This window comes from Macaca thibetana, chromosome 4 (assembly GCF_024542745.1).
Source record: "Macaca thibetana thibetana isolate TM-01 chromosome 4, ASM2454274v1, whole genome shotgun sequence".
In the NCBI taxonomy this organism is placed as follows: domain Eukaryota; kingdom Metazoa; phylum Chordata; class Mammalia; order Primates; family Cercopithecidae; genus Macaca; species Macaca thibetana.
The window spans coordinates 55,496,488-55,510,507 of NC_065581.1; the positions used below are offsets into that span (position 1 = coordinate 55,496,488).

General features: G+C 36.1%; 1 pseudogene; it reads left to right on the forward strand.

Moving 5' to 3' along the window:
- Positions 1-1,702: 1,702 nt before the first annotated feature.
- Positions 1,703-2,259, forward strand: LOC126952011 (GTPase HRas-like; annotated as a pseudogene).
- Positions 2,260-14,020: the final 11,761 nt, after the last annotated feature.

Here is a 14,020-nt window from a genome sequence, read left to right on the forward strand (position 1 = left end):
GGAGAAAGAACATGAAATTAGAGGAAGGGCTGATTACTTCTGTTTGGAAACAGAGGGTAGCGGGTGGGTGATCTGCCTATAGCTACTGCTGTTTAGTATCTTTATTCATCAATGTTTGAGTGCTTACCTATTAATTTTTCATATGATAAAAAGTTTGTCAAAATTGATTACTTGAAAAAGCAAACATCTTTATATTTTAATGCATATTATATAGATGAAAGTACAGTATAAACAAATGAAAAGCAATATATGAAGAAGAAAACAAATTCTAAGTAAAGAAAAATTGTATCAGAAAAGTTTAATGTGTTCCTGGGGCCATGAAGATCCTCATGTATATAAATGCATTCATGAATTAAGTTATGCTGGTAGTTTAACATGCATGTATTTTGCTGCAATGTGCAAATAAAAGTATGTAAGAAATTTAAATGATTCCTCTTAAAGAAGCATTTCATCCTACTCAGGTAAACAAATTTATTTTGACATCATATTTCAATTATAATATTGTCATAAACCATTTCACTTACTAAATTTTAATCCTTATAATAACCCTATAATACAGGTACTACTGTATCTCATTTTAAAGATGAGGAAGCTGTTGGCGGGCATGGTGGCTCATGCCTGTAATCCCAGCACTTTGGAATGCCAAGGTGGGTGGATCATTTGAGATCAGGAGTTTGAGACCAGCCTGGCCAACATGGTGAAACCCTGCCTCTACTAAAAATACAAAAATTAGCCAGATGTGGTAGGGAGCTCCTGTAATCCCAGCTACTTGGGAGGCTGAGGCAGGAGAATTGCTTGAACCCGGGAGGCGAATGTTGCCATGAGCTGAGACCACGCCACTGCACTCCTACCTGGGTGACAGAGTGAGACTCCGTCTCAAAAAAAAAAAACAAAAGATGAGGAAGCTAAGTATCATAGTCACTAGTAAACTGTGGAGTAATTTCAAGATCTAGAGAAAAATTTTTAGCAGATAAGGATTTAAAGCAAACTAAACTTATTAGAAATAGGTACTGGACATTATTTATTGCCACATTTGAATATTCACTAGGAGAATACAATAGCATTAGACATATCAGGAATTTTACAAAGCATGATCAAAATTTGATTTGATGTAATGCACAGTAACATGTCAAAAATATCCGAAATATTGTTTATAACAGTGACCTAGTAAGGATGATTTTGACCCAAGTTACTGTTTGAAGAGAAAACTGGAGGAGACTATTTCTAGCAGAATATTCTTTATCCTCTGGAGGGGCCTTTCACATGCCAACAACCTGACAGATGATGAAGAATGCACCATGACAAAACTGACCTCAAACTTTCAATAAGATTCACAATGTTATTCTTATTTGCAGATGCTTTTTAGCTACTACACTGCAATTTAGAAAACAATGACTCCAGGGAGAAGCATGGTCTACTATTTAGTGCATTGTGTAACATTAAGATCTACTGAAATTTGCTGGTTCTTTGAAATAAAATGAATCTTTAGAGCTTGACATTATCCTGCATCATAAATTGCTAAAGAACGGAATGAACTTTGAGTGTCTTACCTTGAGAATAAGTACATTCACTTAAAGTATATAAGACAAATACTGGCTTAGATGAAGCTCCACCACTACTCCCGGCCCCCGCCTTTCGGACTGGGAGCTAGCCTGGCGCAGGCACTGAAGGCAGCGGCAGGGCCAGAGGCTCAGCGGCTCCCATGACTGAATATAAACTTGCGGTAGTTGGAGCTGGTGGCGTAAGCAAGAGTGCCTTGACGATACAGCTAATTCAGAATCATTTTGTGGACGAATATGAGCCAACAATAGAGGATTCCTACAGGAAGCAAGTAGTAATTGATGGAGAAACCTGTCTCTTGGATATTCTCGACACAGCAGGTCAAGAAGAGTACAATGCAGTGAGGGACCAGTACATGAGGACTGGGTGGGCAGGGGAGGGGTTCTTTGTTTATTTGCCATAAATAATATTAAATCATTTGAAGATATGCACAATTATAGAGAAGAAATAAAAAGATTTAAGGACTCTGAAGATGTGCCTTTGGTCGTAGTAGGAAATAAAATGTGACTTGCCTTCCAGAATAGTAGACACAAAACAGGCTCAGGACTTAGCAAGCAGTTAGGGGATTCCTTTTATTGAAACATCAGCAAAGACAAGACAGAGTGTTAATGATGCCTTCCATACATTAGTTTGAGAAATAAAGAAAAGATGAACAAAGATGATAAGAAGAAAAAGAAGTCAAAGTGTGTAATTATGTAAATACAATTTGTACTTTTTTCTTAAGACATACTTAAGTAAAAGTGATTTTTATACATTACACTAAATTATTAGCATTGTTTTAGCATTACCTAATTGTTTTCCTGCTCCATGCAAACTGTTAGTTTTTACCTTAAATGCTTATTTTAAAATGACAGCACAAACTTTTTTTTCCTCTAAGTGCCAGTATTACCAGAGTTTTGGTTTTCAAACTAGCAATGCCTGCACAAAAGAAACTGAATACCTATGATTTCTGTCTTGGGTTTTTTGGTGCATGCAGTTGATTACTTCTTATTTTTCTTACCAATTGTGAACATCGGTGAGAAACAAATTAATGAAGCTTTTGAATCATCCCTATTCTGTGTTTTATCCAGTCACATAAATGGATTAATTACTAATTATAATTTCAGTTGAGGCTTTATAATTGGTTTTCCTGAAACATTGAGGGAACACAAATTTGTGGGCTTCCTGATGATCCTTCTTCTAGGCATCATGTCCTGTAGTTTGTCAACCCTGGTGAATGTAAAGTTACACTGTTCACAAAAGTTTTGTCCCCCTTACCACTGCTATTAGTCATGGTCACTCTCCCAAAAATATTATATTTTTTCTATAAAAAGAAAAAAATGGAAAAAATTACAAGGCAATGGAAACTATTATAAGGCCATTTCCTTTTCACATTAGATAAATTACTGTAAAGACTCCTAATAGCTTTTCCTGTTAAGGCAGACCCAGTATGAAACTGGAATTATAGCAACCATTTTGGGGCTATATTTATATGGCACTAAATTTTTATAAGAATTGAAAGAATTTTAACAGGTACAAAAAATTATCATAGGAATTAAATGTAGTCTCCCTGTGTCAGATTGCTCTTTCATAGTATAACTTTAAATCTTTTATTCAACTTCAGTCTTTGGAGATAGTTTTAATTCTGCTTGTGATATTAAAGATTGTCTGGGCCAGTCATAGCTTAGTAGGTGCTGAAGAGACCAAGGTTGCAAAGCCAGGCCCTGTGTGGATATTTGAGCTTCATAGAGAGTTTCACAGCATGGACTGTGTCCCCACGGTCATCCAGTGTTGTCATGCATTGGTTGGTCAAAATGGGGAAGGATTAGGACAGTTTGGATAGCTCAACAAGATACATTCTCGTTCTGTGGTGGTCCTGCTGACAAACCAAGAGCACTGCTTTTGTTTTTAGAAAACAAACTCTTTCTTAAAAATTACTTTTAAATATTAACCCAAAAGTTGAGATTTTGGGGTGGTGGCGTGCCAAGACATTATTATTTTTTAAACAATGAAGTGAAAAAGCTTTAAAATCTCTAGGTTTGGCTAGTCTCTTAACAATGGTCAAATTAACATTTCATAAACACTTTTCAAGTCTGATCCATATTTAAGATTACTACTTTAAAAATAAATATTAATAAAAACAATGCTTTTAATACACTTAAAATGTTACTTGTTTTAAAATACATGAAGTGAGATGGTGTGGTGAGATGAAAATATCACTGGACTAGAAGGAAGGTGACTTAGGTTCTAGATATGTGTCTTTTAGGACTCTGATTTAGAGGAAATCACTTAGTATCCTTTTCTTCATGTTAAAAGAAGTCATCTCAGCCGGGCGCGGTGGCTCACGCCTGTAATCCCAGCACTTTGGGAGGCTGAGGTGGGCGGATCACGAGGTCAGGAGATTGAGACCATCCTGGCTAACACGGTGAAACCCCATCTCTACTAAAAATACAAAATATTAGCCAGGCGTGGTGGTGGGTGCCTGTAGTGCCAGCTACTCGGGAGGCCGAGGCAGGAGAATGGCGTGAACCCGGGAGGCGGAGCTTGCAGTGAGCCGAGATTGTGCCACTGCACTGCAGCCTAGGCGAGAGCAAAACTCTGTCTCAAAAAAAAAAAAAAAAAGTCATCTCAAACTCTTCGCTTTTTTACAACTATATGATTTATATTCCGTTTACATAGGATACGCTTATTTGTCAAGCTCAGCACAATCTGTAACTTTTTAACCTATGTTACCATCTTCAGTGCCAATCTTGGGCAAAATTGTGCAAGAGGTAAAGTTTATATTTGAATATCCATTCTCATTTTAGGACTCTCCTTCCATATTAGTGTCATCTTGCCTGCCTGCCTTCCACATGCCCCATGACTTGATGCAATTTTAATGCTTCTAATTCTCCTAACCATAACCTTTACTGCTTCTGTGGATATCGCCATGAAGGTTTCCCATAAAATCACATCAAAATCCCCTGCATCTTATTTCCTCAGGTCTCAGAAGAATCTGGCAGATATCATAATGGGATTTGACCTAATAGCTAATTTTCAGGTGGTGGCTGATCCTTTGAACACCTCTCTGCTGCCCAATTCATTAGTGACAGTAGGAATTTTCAAACCTGGTACGAACAGACAGAACCCTATCCAGTGGAAGGAGATTTTAATAACGATAGTGCTGAAAGAATTTCTTAGGTAATCTACAAGTAGGACTACCCCTGGTAACAGTAATACATTCCAATGTTTTAATAACGAGAAATCTTACAATGAAAAATACTTTAATATTTAATTCATAAAGCTTACTTTTTGTTTGTTTGTTTTTGTTTGTTTTTTGGCGGGGTCAGAGTCTCACTCTGTCACCCAGGCTGGAACACAGTGGTGTCATCTTGTCTCACTATAACCTCCATCTCCCAGCTTCAAGCGATTCTCGTGCCTCAGCCTCCCGAGTGGCTGGGATTATAGGCATGTGCCACCATGCTCAGCTAATTTTTGTATTTTTAGTAGAGATGGGGTTTCACCCTATTGGCCAGGCTGGTCTGAAATTCCTGACCTCAGGTGATTCGCCCGTCTCAGCCTCGTAAAGCTTACTGTTTATTTCTTTAGAGGTAAAAACTATCTTAAGATTTCCGTTTGTCAAAAAGTCATGATTTCTTGATAATTATGTAGTAATGTTTTTTATAAACAAGCAGTTACTTTAAGGCTGAATTTATATTTAATAACTTCTGTGTTAGTACTGGATAGCATGAATTCTGCATTGAGCAATTGAATAGCATACTACTGATATCTGTCTGTCAAAAAATGAAAACTTCTTTCTAAAGATACTCACATGAGTTCTTGAAGAATAGTCATAGCTAGACTAAGATTTGTGTTTTAGTTTAATAGTTTGAAGTGCCTGTTTGGGATAATGATAGGTAATTTAGATGAATTTAGGGGAAAAAAAAGTTATCTGCAGAAATGTTGAGGGCCCATCCCCACCCCCCAAATAGAGCTAACTGGGTTACAATGTTTTATCCAGAAGTTTCCAATTCCACTGTCCTGTATTTTCATGTTGAAAATACTTTTGCATTTTTTTCTTTGAGTGCCAATTTCTTACTAGTACTATTGCTTAATTAACATGTTTACCTGGAATGTATTTTGTGGAAACTGAAACATGCACATTTTGTACATCGTGCTTGCTTTTGTGGGACATATGCAGTGTGATCCAGTTGTTTTCCATCATTTGGTTGCACTGACCTAGGAATGTTGGTCATATCAAACATTAAGAATGACCACTCTTTTAATTGAAATTAATTTTTAAATTTTAAATGGTTATAGGAGCATGTGCTGTGAAGTGATCTGAAATTTGCAATATTTTTGTCATGAACCATACAGCTCCTAATTATTATAATGTAATAAAATAGTTACAGTAAAAAAGAACAACAGAATTTTGATTCAGTAGTTCTGGGATGTGGCCAAAATTTCTGCATTTCTCACATTCTTCCACGTGATAATGATAATACTGTTGCAAGGGGTCCAGCTACACATGTTGAGGAGCAAAACTATATAGTTACTCACATGACATATCAAAGATTACACCACGTACAATGCACAAACACACGTGCACGCACGCACGCGCGCACACACACACACACACACGTTTATTCCTGAGGAATTATTACCTGTATGAAGTACATAATTCGTTTGTCCTTGTAACTTCACACAGATTATTTTCTTTTTTCCTCTAATATAATAATCTTTCTCTTTCTTATCAACTAATACATTCCTGCCCCCAACACACTTTGTGCAATTTCATTTAAATAATAAACACTGAATCATAATTCTCTGAGGCGGGAATTGGGTTCTCATTATTATCCACATTACTGAGATATTTTTGTTTAATGAATATGAGATGCTGCCCACAGGGGTCTTCCAATCCAGTTGGAGAGACAAAAATAATTGTCATGATATACTATGAAGATTAGAAACAGAACCATAGAAACTCTTAAAATTGTATTCCTAAGATAATAGTTTTACACATATGGAATTTAATGGTTTCAAGTTCATAGACCTATGTTAAAAACCCCAATGTCTTATCAAGAGAAAGGAGAAAGAAATGGGGGACAGTATGCTCTGTTAATGAAATAAGCCAAACTCTGTAAAATATTTAAAGAGGTTTAGTCTGAGCCAAATATGAGTGACCATGGCCTGGAAAAGAGTCTAAAGATGTCTTGAGAACATATGCCCTAGTCAATCAAGTTAAGCTTGGTTTTATACATTTTAGGTAGACAGAAGTTACAAGCTAAGACATAAGTTAATACATGTAAGGTATATGTTGGTTTGGCCCAGAAAGGCAGGACATCTCAAAGCCAAGGACTTACAGGTAATAAATGGATTCAAAAATTTTCTAATTAGCAATTGGTTGAAAGAATTAAGCTTAGGCCAGGTGCAATGGCTCATGCCTATAATCCCAACACTTTGGGAAGCTGAGACAGGTGGATCACCTGAGATCAGGAGTTTAAGACCAGTCTGGCCAACATGGTGAAACCCCATCTCTACCTTAAAAGTATATATATACACATATACATATATATATGTATATAAAAAACTAAAAATTAGCCAGACGAGGTGGTGGGCACCTGTAACCTCAGCTACTTGGGAGGCTGAGGTAAGAAAATCTCTTGAATCGGAGGTAGGAGTTTAGAGTGAGCTGAGATCATGCCATTGTACTCCAACTTGGGCAACAGAGCACTCCTTCTCAAATAAATAAATAAATAAATAAATAAATAAATAAATAAATAAAAAAGAATTAAGCTTTGCCTAAAGAGTTGAATCAGCAGAAAGAAATGCTTGAATTAAGATAAGAAGGGTTATGGAAGCCAATGTTCTTGTTATGTAGATGAAGCCTCTGAATAGAAAGCTTCAGAGAGAATAAATGGTAAATGTCTCTTTTGGGACAGTAAAAGGTGTCAAACTCTTAGTTAAATCTCTCCTGGATCTGGAAAAGACCTAGAAAGGGAAGGAGATTCTCTACAGGATGCAAATTTTCCCCACAAGGGACGACTTTGCAAGTCCATTTCAAAATATGTCAAAGAAATATATTTTAGGGTAGAACACTTCGATTTTCTTCAGGGTCTTCTCTCTGTCATGTGATGCTATACCAGAGACAGGTTGGAATTTGACACTTTATTGTTACAAAGAGTGTTTTGTCAATCTTATGACAAATCTATTTTAATGTTAATGCTGATTGGTTAAACTGGGGGTATATGTTAGGGAATGGGTATAATGGAGCATATCCAACCCCCTTCCTGTCATAACCTGAACTAGGTCTTCAGGTTCCTTTAGTCAAAGGTTGGGAGTCCTTTCAGTTGGTTAAGGGGCTTAGAATTTTATTTTTGGTTTATATGTCTAAATATAATAGACTGTCATGGGAGTCAGAATGACAGTGGTGAAAGGGCAGAACTCCACTTGTTTACTGTGAAAGAGAGGAGAGAGAGAATCAACAATACACAAAAGACAATAGTGGACATTATCCATGGTCCATCTGTTTGTGTAGGGTGAGCAATGAAGAATATATGGAAATTAGCATGACCAAAATGAAGGTGCAGTGCTAGAAGTATCCGCGGGAAAGTGGATAGGCCTGAAAATGAAGAAGCCTGAATGCAATGTTTAGTCACTGGGCATGAGAGGAGAGTGAGCAGGATATTAATGTTTCTGAGTAAGACAAGTGCCATAACAGAAATGTATTTAAGAATTTATATCTTAAAAAAACAAAATTTAAATAGAATATTGTGTTAATCAGATTTAAATATAGCATGATCTGCTCACAAAATTATTCCTTCAATATGTGTCATAAAATATTTGAAAAAGAAAATATTCTATGTGACATGTTGATTTACCTTTCCTATTATTGTAACTGCAGAACCAACCTATAGTGGGCCTACTCTGTTGATATGATAATGTCAAGTTATCTTGTAGGTATAACAGAGCCTAAACTGGAAGTTATGTAACCCCATCACATGCAATAGAAAAAGATTTGACTTCTAACAAGACTCAGAACCAAGGATTCCTCCCTACAGAACCAAAAAGGCTGGGACATGATCAGAACTTAAATACTGGAACCCTTTCAAAGGTGAGGGATCTTTTGGCCCAGAAGATTCAGAATGTATTAGTTCATTCTCACATTGCCATAAAGAACTACCTGAGACTGGATAATTTATTTTAAAAAGAGGTTTGATTGACTCATGGTTCTACAGGCTGTACAGGAAGCATTGCAGGAGAGGCCTCAGGAAACTCACAATGATGGTGGAAAGTGAAGAGGAAGGTGTCATGTCTTACATGGCTGGAGCAGGAGGAAGAGAGAGAAGGGGGTGGCTCTACAAACTAAACAACCAGATCTCGTGAGAACTCACTCACTATCATGAGAACAGCAAGGGGGACGTTTGCCCCATGATCAAACCACCTCCCACCAGACCCCTCCTCCAACATTGAGGATCACATGAGATTTGGGCAGGGACACAAATTCAAACCATATAACAGGGCTAAAATCCACCCTAGCATACCTTATTCAAATGGTCAAATCAGACCTTGACAAGCCAGCATTCCCAAATTCTTCCCCTTGCGCTCTGACCCTCTAAAACTTGCCCCCTGACCCTTTAAAACTTGCCCCAGACCCCAAATTGGGTAGACAGATTTGAACTGCGTCTCTTGTCTCCTTGCCGGCTGGCCTTACAATAAAGCCTTTCTTTTCTCAAAAGCCAGTGCCATCGTATTGGCTTCTATGCGTGTCAGGCAGTGAGCCCATTTTCTGGTAAGATTGTATTAAATGACCTAGCTGCAGTTATCCAAAATTCATGATTTAAAAAGAAACAAAATTAGATCTTTATTATTTTTTTCACGTGTAGAACTAGTTTTTAATTTCAAAATGCTTCAGGGAAGGGTGTGAATGTTAGTGCTTTTAGGATATTAAAGCAAGTCTAGACTCAGTACCTTTTATAAAAATATATACAAAATAAGAAGTGGTTTTACTAGAAGACAATTAAACACTTTCAGGATGATTTACAATTACTCATTCCCATTCCTGGTATATTTCACACAGAATAGGGATATGGTGTTATTTCCATTAGGTAAACATATTATAGTGTGAAATAAATATCCACAATCAGAACAATCTATGTTCCTTAGAGTATCCTTATTTTGTGACTTCAAAAAGTTTGTAGAATACATTTGATAGTCACGCTGAAACAAGAAGACATCTAAGATATCAATTAAGGAAAAACAAAACTAGAAAATAGTTGAAGCTTGGCTGAGCGTGGTGGCTCACGCTTGCAATCTCAGCACCTCGGGAGGTGGAGGCAGGGGTATCACCTGAGGCCAGGAGTTCAAAACCAGTCTGGCCAACATGGCAAAACCACGTCTCTACTAAAAGTTAACCAGGCATGGTGGTGTGTGCCTGTAATCCCAGCTACTCAGGAGGCTGAGGTGTGAGAATCACTTGAACCTGAGAAGCCGAGGTTGCAATTAGCTGAAATGGCACCACTGCCCTCCAGCCTGGGGAACAGAGCAAAGCTCTGTCTCAAAAAAATACTACTAATAATACAAATAAATAAACTAGAAAATAGTTGAAGCTTTTTCCAATGATTCATCTTTCTTTCAGTCTGAATACTTTCTCTTGATCAGGAGTCTCAGGTTCCTTTTGTATGCATACTGATTCCTATAAATTTGGAACCAGAAAACTAAGTAACTGGAAGTTAAAGATATTGTAATATAAAAAATAAAATTACATTGATTCTGCTATACATATTTTATTCTACTTTTGTGTGAAAATCCCAAACATTTTTGCCTGCTGTATACAATTATAAATCCTCTCACAATATTAATTTCATCAAAATTAATCTTCAAAATGTGCTTATTATAGTGTAAAACTTACTGTGAGCACACAAGAATGATATTTTTAGTCCCTAAATTATACCACAGTTTGTTAAATTATTAACACAAAGGCAGTATGTAAATAAAGCAACTTGGCTAAATTCAAATTTCATTATCGCTAAAAATGCAGCAGTATTTATGTCTTCCACATTAAGGGAAAGCCAGCTCTTCAACTGAAAAATTTATGTATGAAAACTTTCTTCTCCGAGTAAAAGTTGGGTAATAAAATATGTTTACTTCCAGGATTTCCAAATGCTTTACATAGCAATTGGTGTTGAATATGCCTTCTTCTTGGTGTATAACCCTTCTGATTTATGCCACATAACACACTTATTAGTTATGCAAAAGTCAGTGACATGAATCATGTTAAGAACACAAAAAAATTATTGTTTTTTTTGTGGATAGTATGTCCTTACTTTGATTTATGAGAAAAGTAGTACAGAGTTACGAATTTAAATGGTTTAAATATCTTTGAATATTTAAAAGAAAATATCAAAATGTTAGCATATATACTTGTAATTTTTATTTTAAAAATTAACCCTTAAACCACTAAGGATTTAGACTTAATCAATTGTGTGTTGATTTAATGTAGAATCAGTTAACAATAGAGTTTAAGAATTGAATCCAGGCCGGGCCCGGAGGCTCACGCCTGTAATCCCAGCACTTCCGAGGCTGAGGCGGGTGGATCACCTGAGGTCGGGAGTTTGAGACCAGCCTGACCAACATGGAGAAACCCTGTCTCTACCAAAAATAAAAAATTAAACAGGTGTGGTGGCACATACCTGTTATCCCAGCTACTTGGGAGGCTGAGGCAGGAGAATCACTTGAACCTGGGAGGCGGAGGTTGCAGTGAGCCGAGATCGCGCGGTTGCACTCCAGCCTGGGCAACAAGAGCAAAACTCTGCCAAACCAAAAACAAAACAAAACAAACAAACAAACAAACAAACAAAAAACCGAAGAAGAAGAATTAAGTCCATTAGGATTTGGGAGAATTTGCTTAAAAAAAAAAATTGAGTCCAATCATAGAACCATTACTTATTAGCTGGGTTAAGTTTCTTAACCTCTTTAAACCATAGCATTCTCAATTCTAAAATACTGTTATTAAAAATAACCATCCAACAATACTAAAATTTGTGTGAAACCACAGAAGACTTGGAATAGCCAAAGTAACCTGAGGGAAGAAAAAAAAAATACTGGAGATACTATACTACCTGATTTCAAAATTACTATAAAGCTATAGTAATCAAAATAGCATCATAGTGGTATAAAAACAGATACATAGAATAATGGAACAAACAGAGTGTCAGAAATAAACCCACACGTTTACGGTCAAATGATTTTTTGGCAGAGGTTCTGAGAGTACACAATGGAGAAAGAACAGTCAGTTTAAAAGTAGTATTGAGAAAACCAGATATCCATATGCAGAAGAATGAAACTGAACTCCCATCTCACACCACGTACAAAAATCAACTCAAAATTGATTAAAGACTAAATTTAAGACCTGATGTGGTAAAACCATTGGAAGAAAACAACCAATTTATGACACTGTTTTGGACAATGATCTTTTGAATATAACCCAAATGACACAGGTAACAAAAACAGAAGTAGACAAATGGGATCATATCAAACTAAGAAGCTCTTACACACCAAAGGAAACAATCAACAAGGTGAAGAGACAACCTACACAGTGGGAGAAAATATTTGCAAATCATAAATTTCATAAGGGGTTAATGCCCCAAATCTGTAAGGAACTAAAACAACTCAATAGCAGGACAACAAAGAACCCAATTAAAAAATCTGCAAAGGACTTGAAGAAACATTTATTATAAGAAGACATATAAGTGGCCAACAGATATATGAAAAGTCACTCAACGTTACTAATTATCAGAGCAATGCAAATTAAAATCACAATGAGATATCACCTCATACCTGTTAGAGTGGCTATTACCAAAAAGACAAAAGTAAGTGTTGGCAAGGATATTGAGAAAGAGATACCTTTGTGCACTTCATGGAAACGTAAATTACTATAGCTATTACATAGAACGGTACGGAGGTTCAAAAAAAAAAAAAAAAAAGCTACAAATAGCACTATCATATGATCCAGCAATCCCACTACTGGACATATATCCAAAGGAAATGAAATCAGTATGTCAAAGAGATATCTGTACTCCATATTTACTGAGACACTATTCACAATAAACAAGGAACGGTATCCGCCTAAGTGTCCATCAATAGATAAATGAAGAAAATGTGGTACATATACACAATGGAATTGTTTTCAGTATTAAAAAGAGGATTATTTGCCACAACATGGATGAACCTGGAGGATGTTATGCTACCAGAAAAAAAGCCAGGCACATAAAGATGAATACTGCATGATCTCCCTCATCTGTGAAATCTAAAAAAGTTGATTCATACAAATAAGAGTAGAATGGTAGTTACTAGAGGCTAAGAGTTGGGAGGGTGGAGGAATAGGGAGATGTTGATCAAAGAATATAAAGTTGGCCGGTCATGGTGGCTCACACCTGTAATCCCAGCACTTTGGGAGGCTGAGGCGGGAATATCACGAGGTCAAGAAATCGAGACCATCCTGGCCAACATGGTGAAACCCTGTCTCTATTTAAAAAACAAAACAAAACAAAACAAAAAAAATTAGCTGGCCGTGGTGGTGCACACCCGTAGTCCCAGCGACTCAAGAGGCTGAGGCAGGAAAATAGCTTGAACCTGGGAGGCGGAAGTTGCAGTGAGCTGTGAGATCACTCCGCTGCACTACAGCGTGGGCGACAGAGGGAGACTCTGTCTCAAAAAAAAAAAAAAAAAAAAAAGATATAAAGTTTCAGTTAGACAAAAAGAATGAGTTTTCCAGATCTACTGCATAGCATAGTGATCATAGTTCATAATATATATTACATTTCAAATATATATGTTAAGTATTCATCTCACTGAAAGAATATATTTTGAAAGTTCTGACTACAAGAAAATAAGTATATTAATGTATATTAATTAGCTCCATATAATCATTCCATAATTTATACATATATGTAAACATCACATTGTATCCAATAAGTACATACAATTATTGTCAATTTAAAATTTACACAAAAAATCTTTAAAACAGAAATAGAAGAATTGGCTAAATTGGATAAAATAAAATATATTACTAAAATAAAAGTAACGCAATTTTTGTTATTTGAAGATTAAATGGCATTTTCCATTTTAAGCATTTAGCACAATGTCAATCACAAAGTAACAACTCAATAATTAACAACACAGATTTTTGTTTTTATTGCATTATTGTTAATATTATTTTAAAGTTAAAGAGAAAGAGTTCCACAAATTTTTTTCAAAAATCTTCAAATACATATCAATGAAGCATTAAGTTATTGGGCACAAGTTTTTGTTTTTTAATTTAACCATTATAATATCTCTTGAATTACCATATTCTTTCTATCTGCAGTGGTACATTTCACCACATCTTAACCCTTGAATATTATGATAGTTATTTAGTTGGATGCTGGCTTTACAAACAACGAGCTCACTCTCTACATAACTACCAAAATGATGTTTTTAAAGAAGAATAAGAGTCCAGACA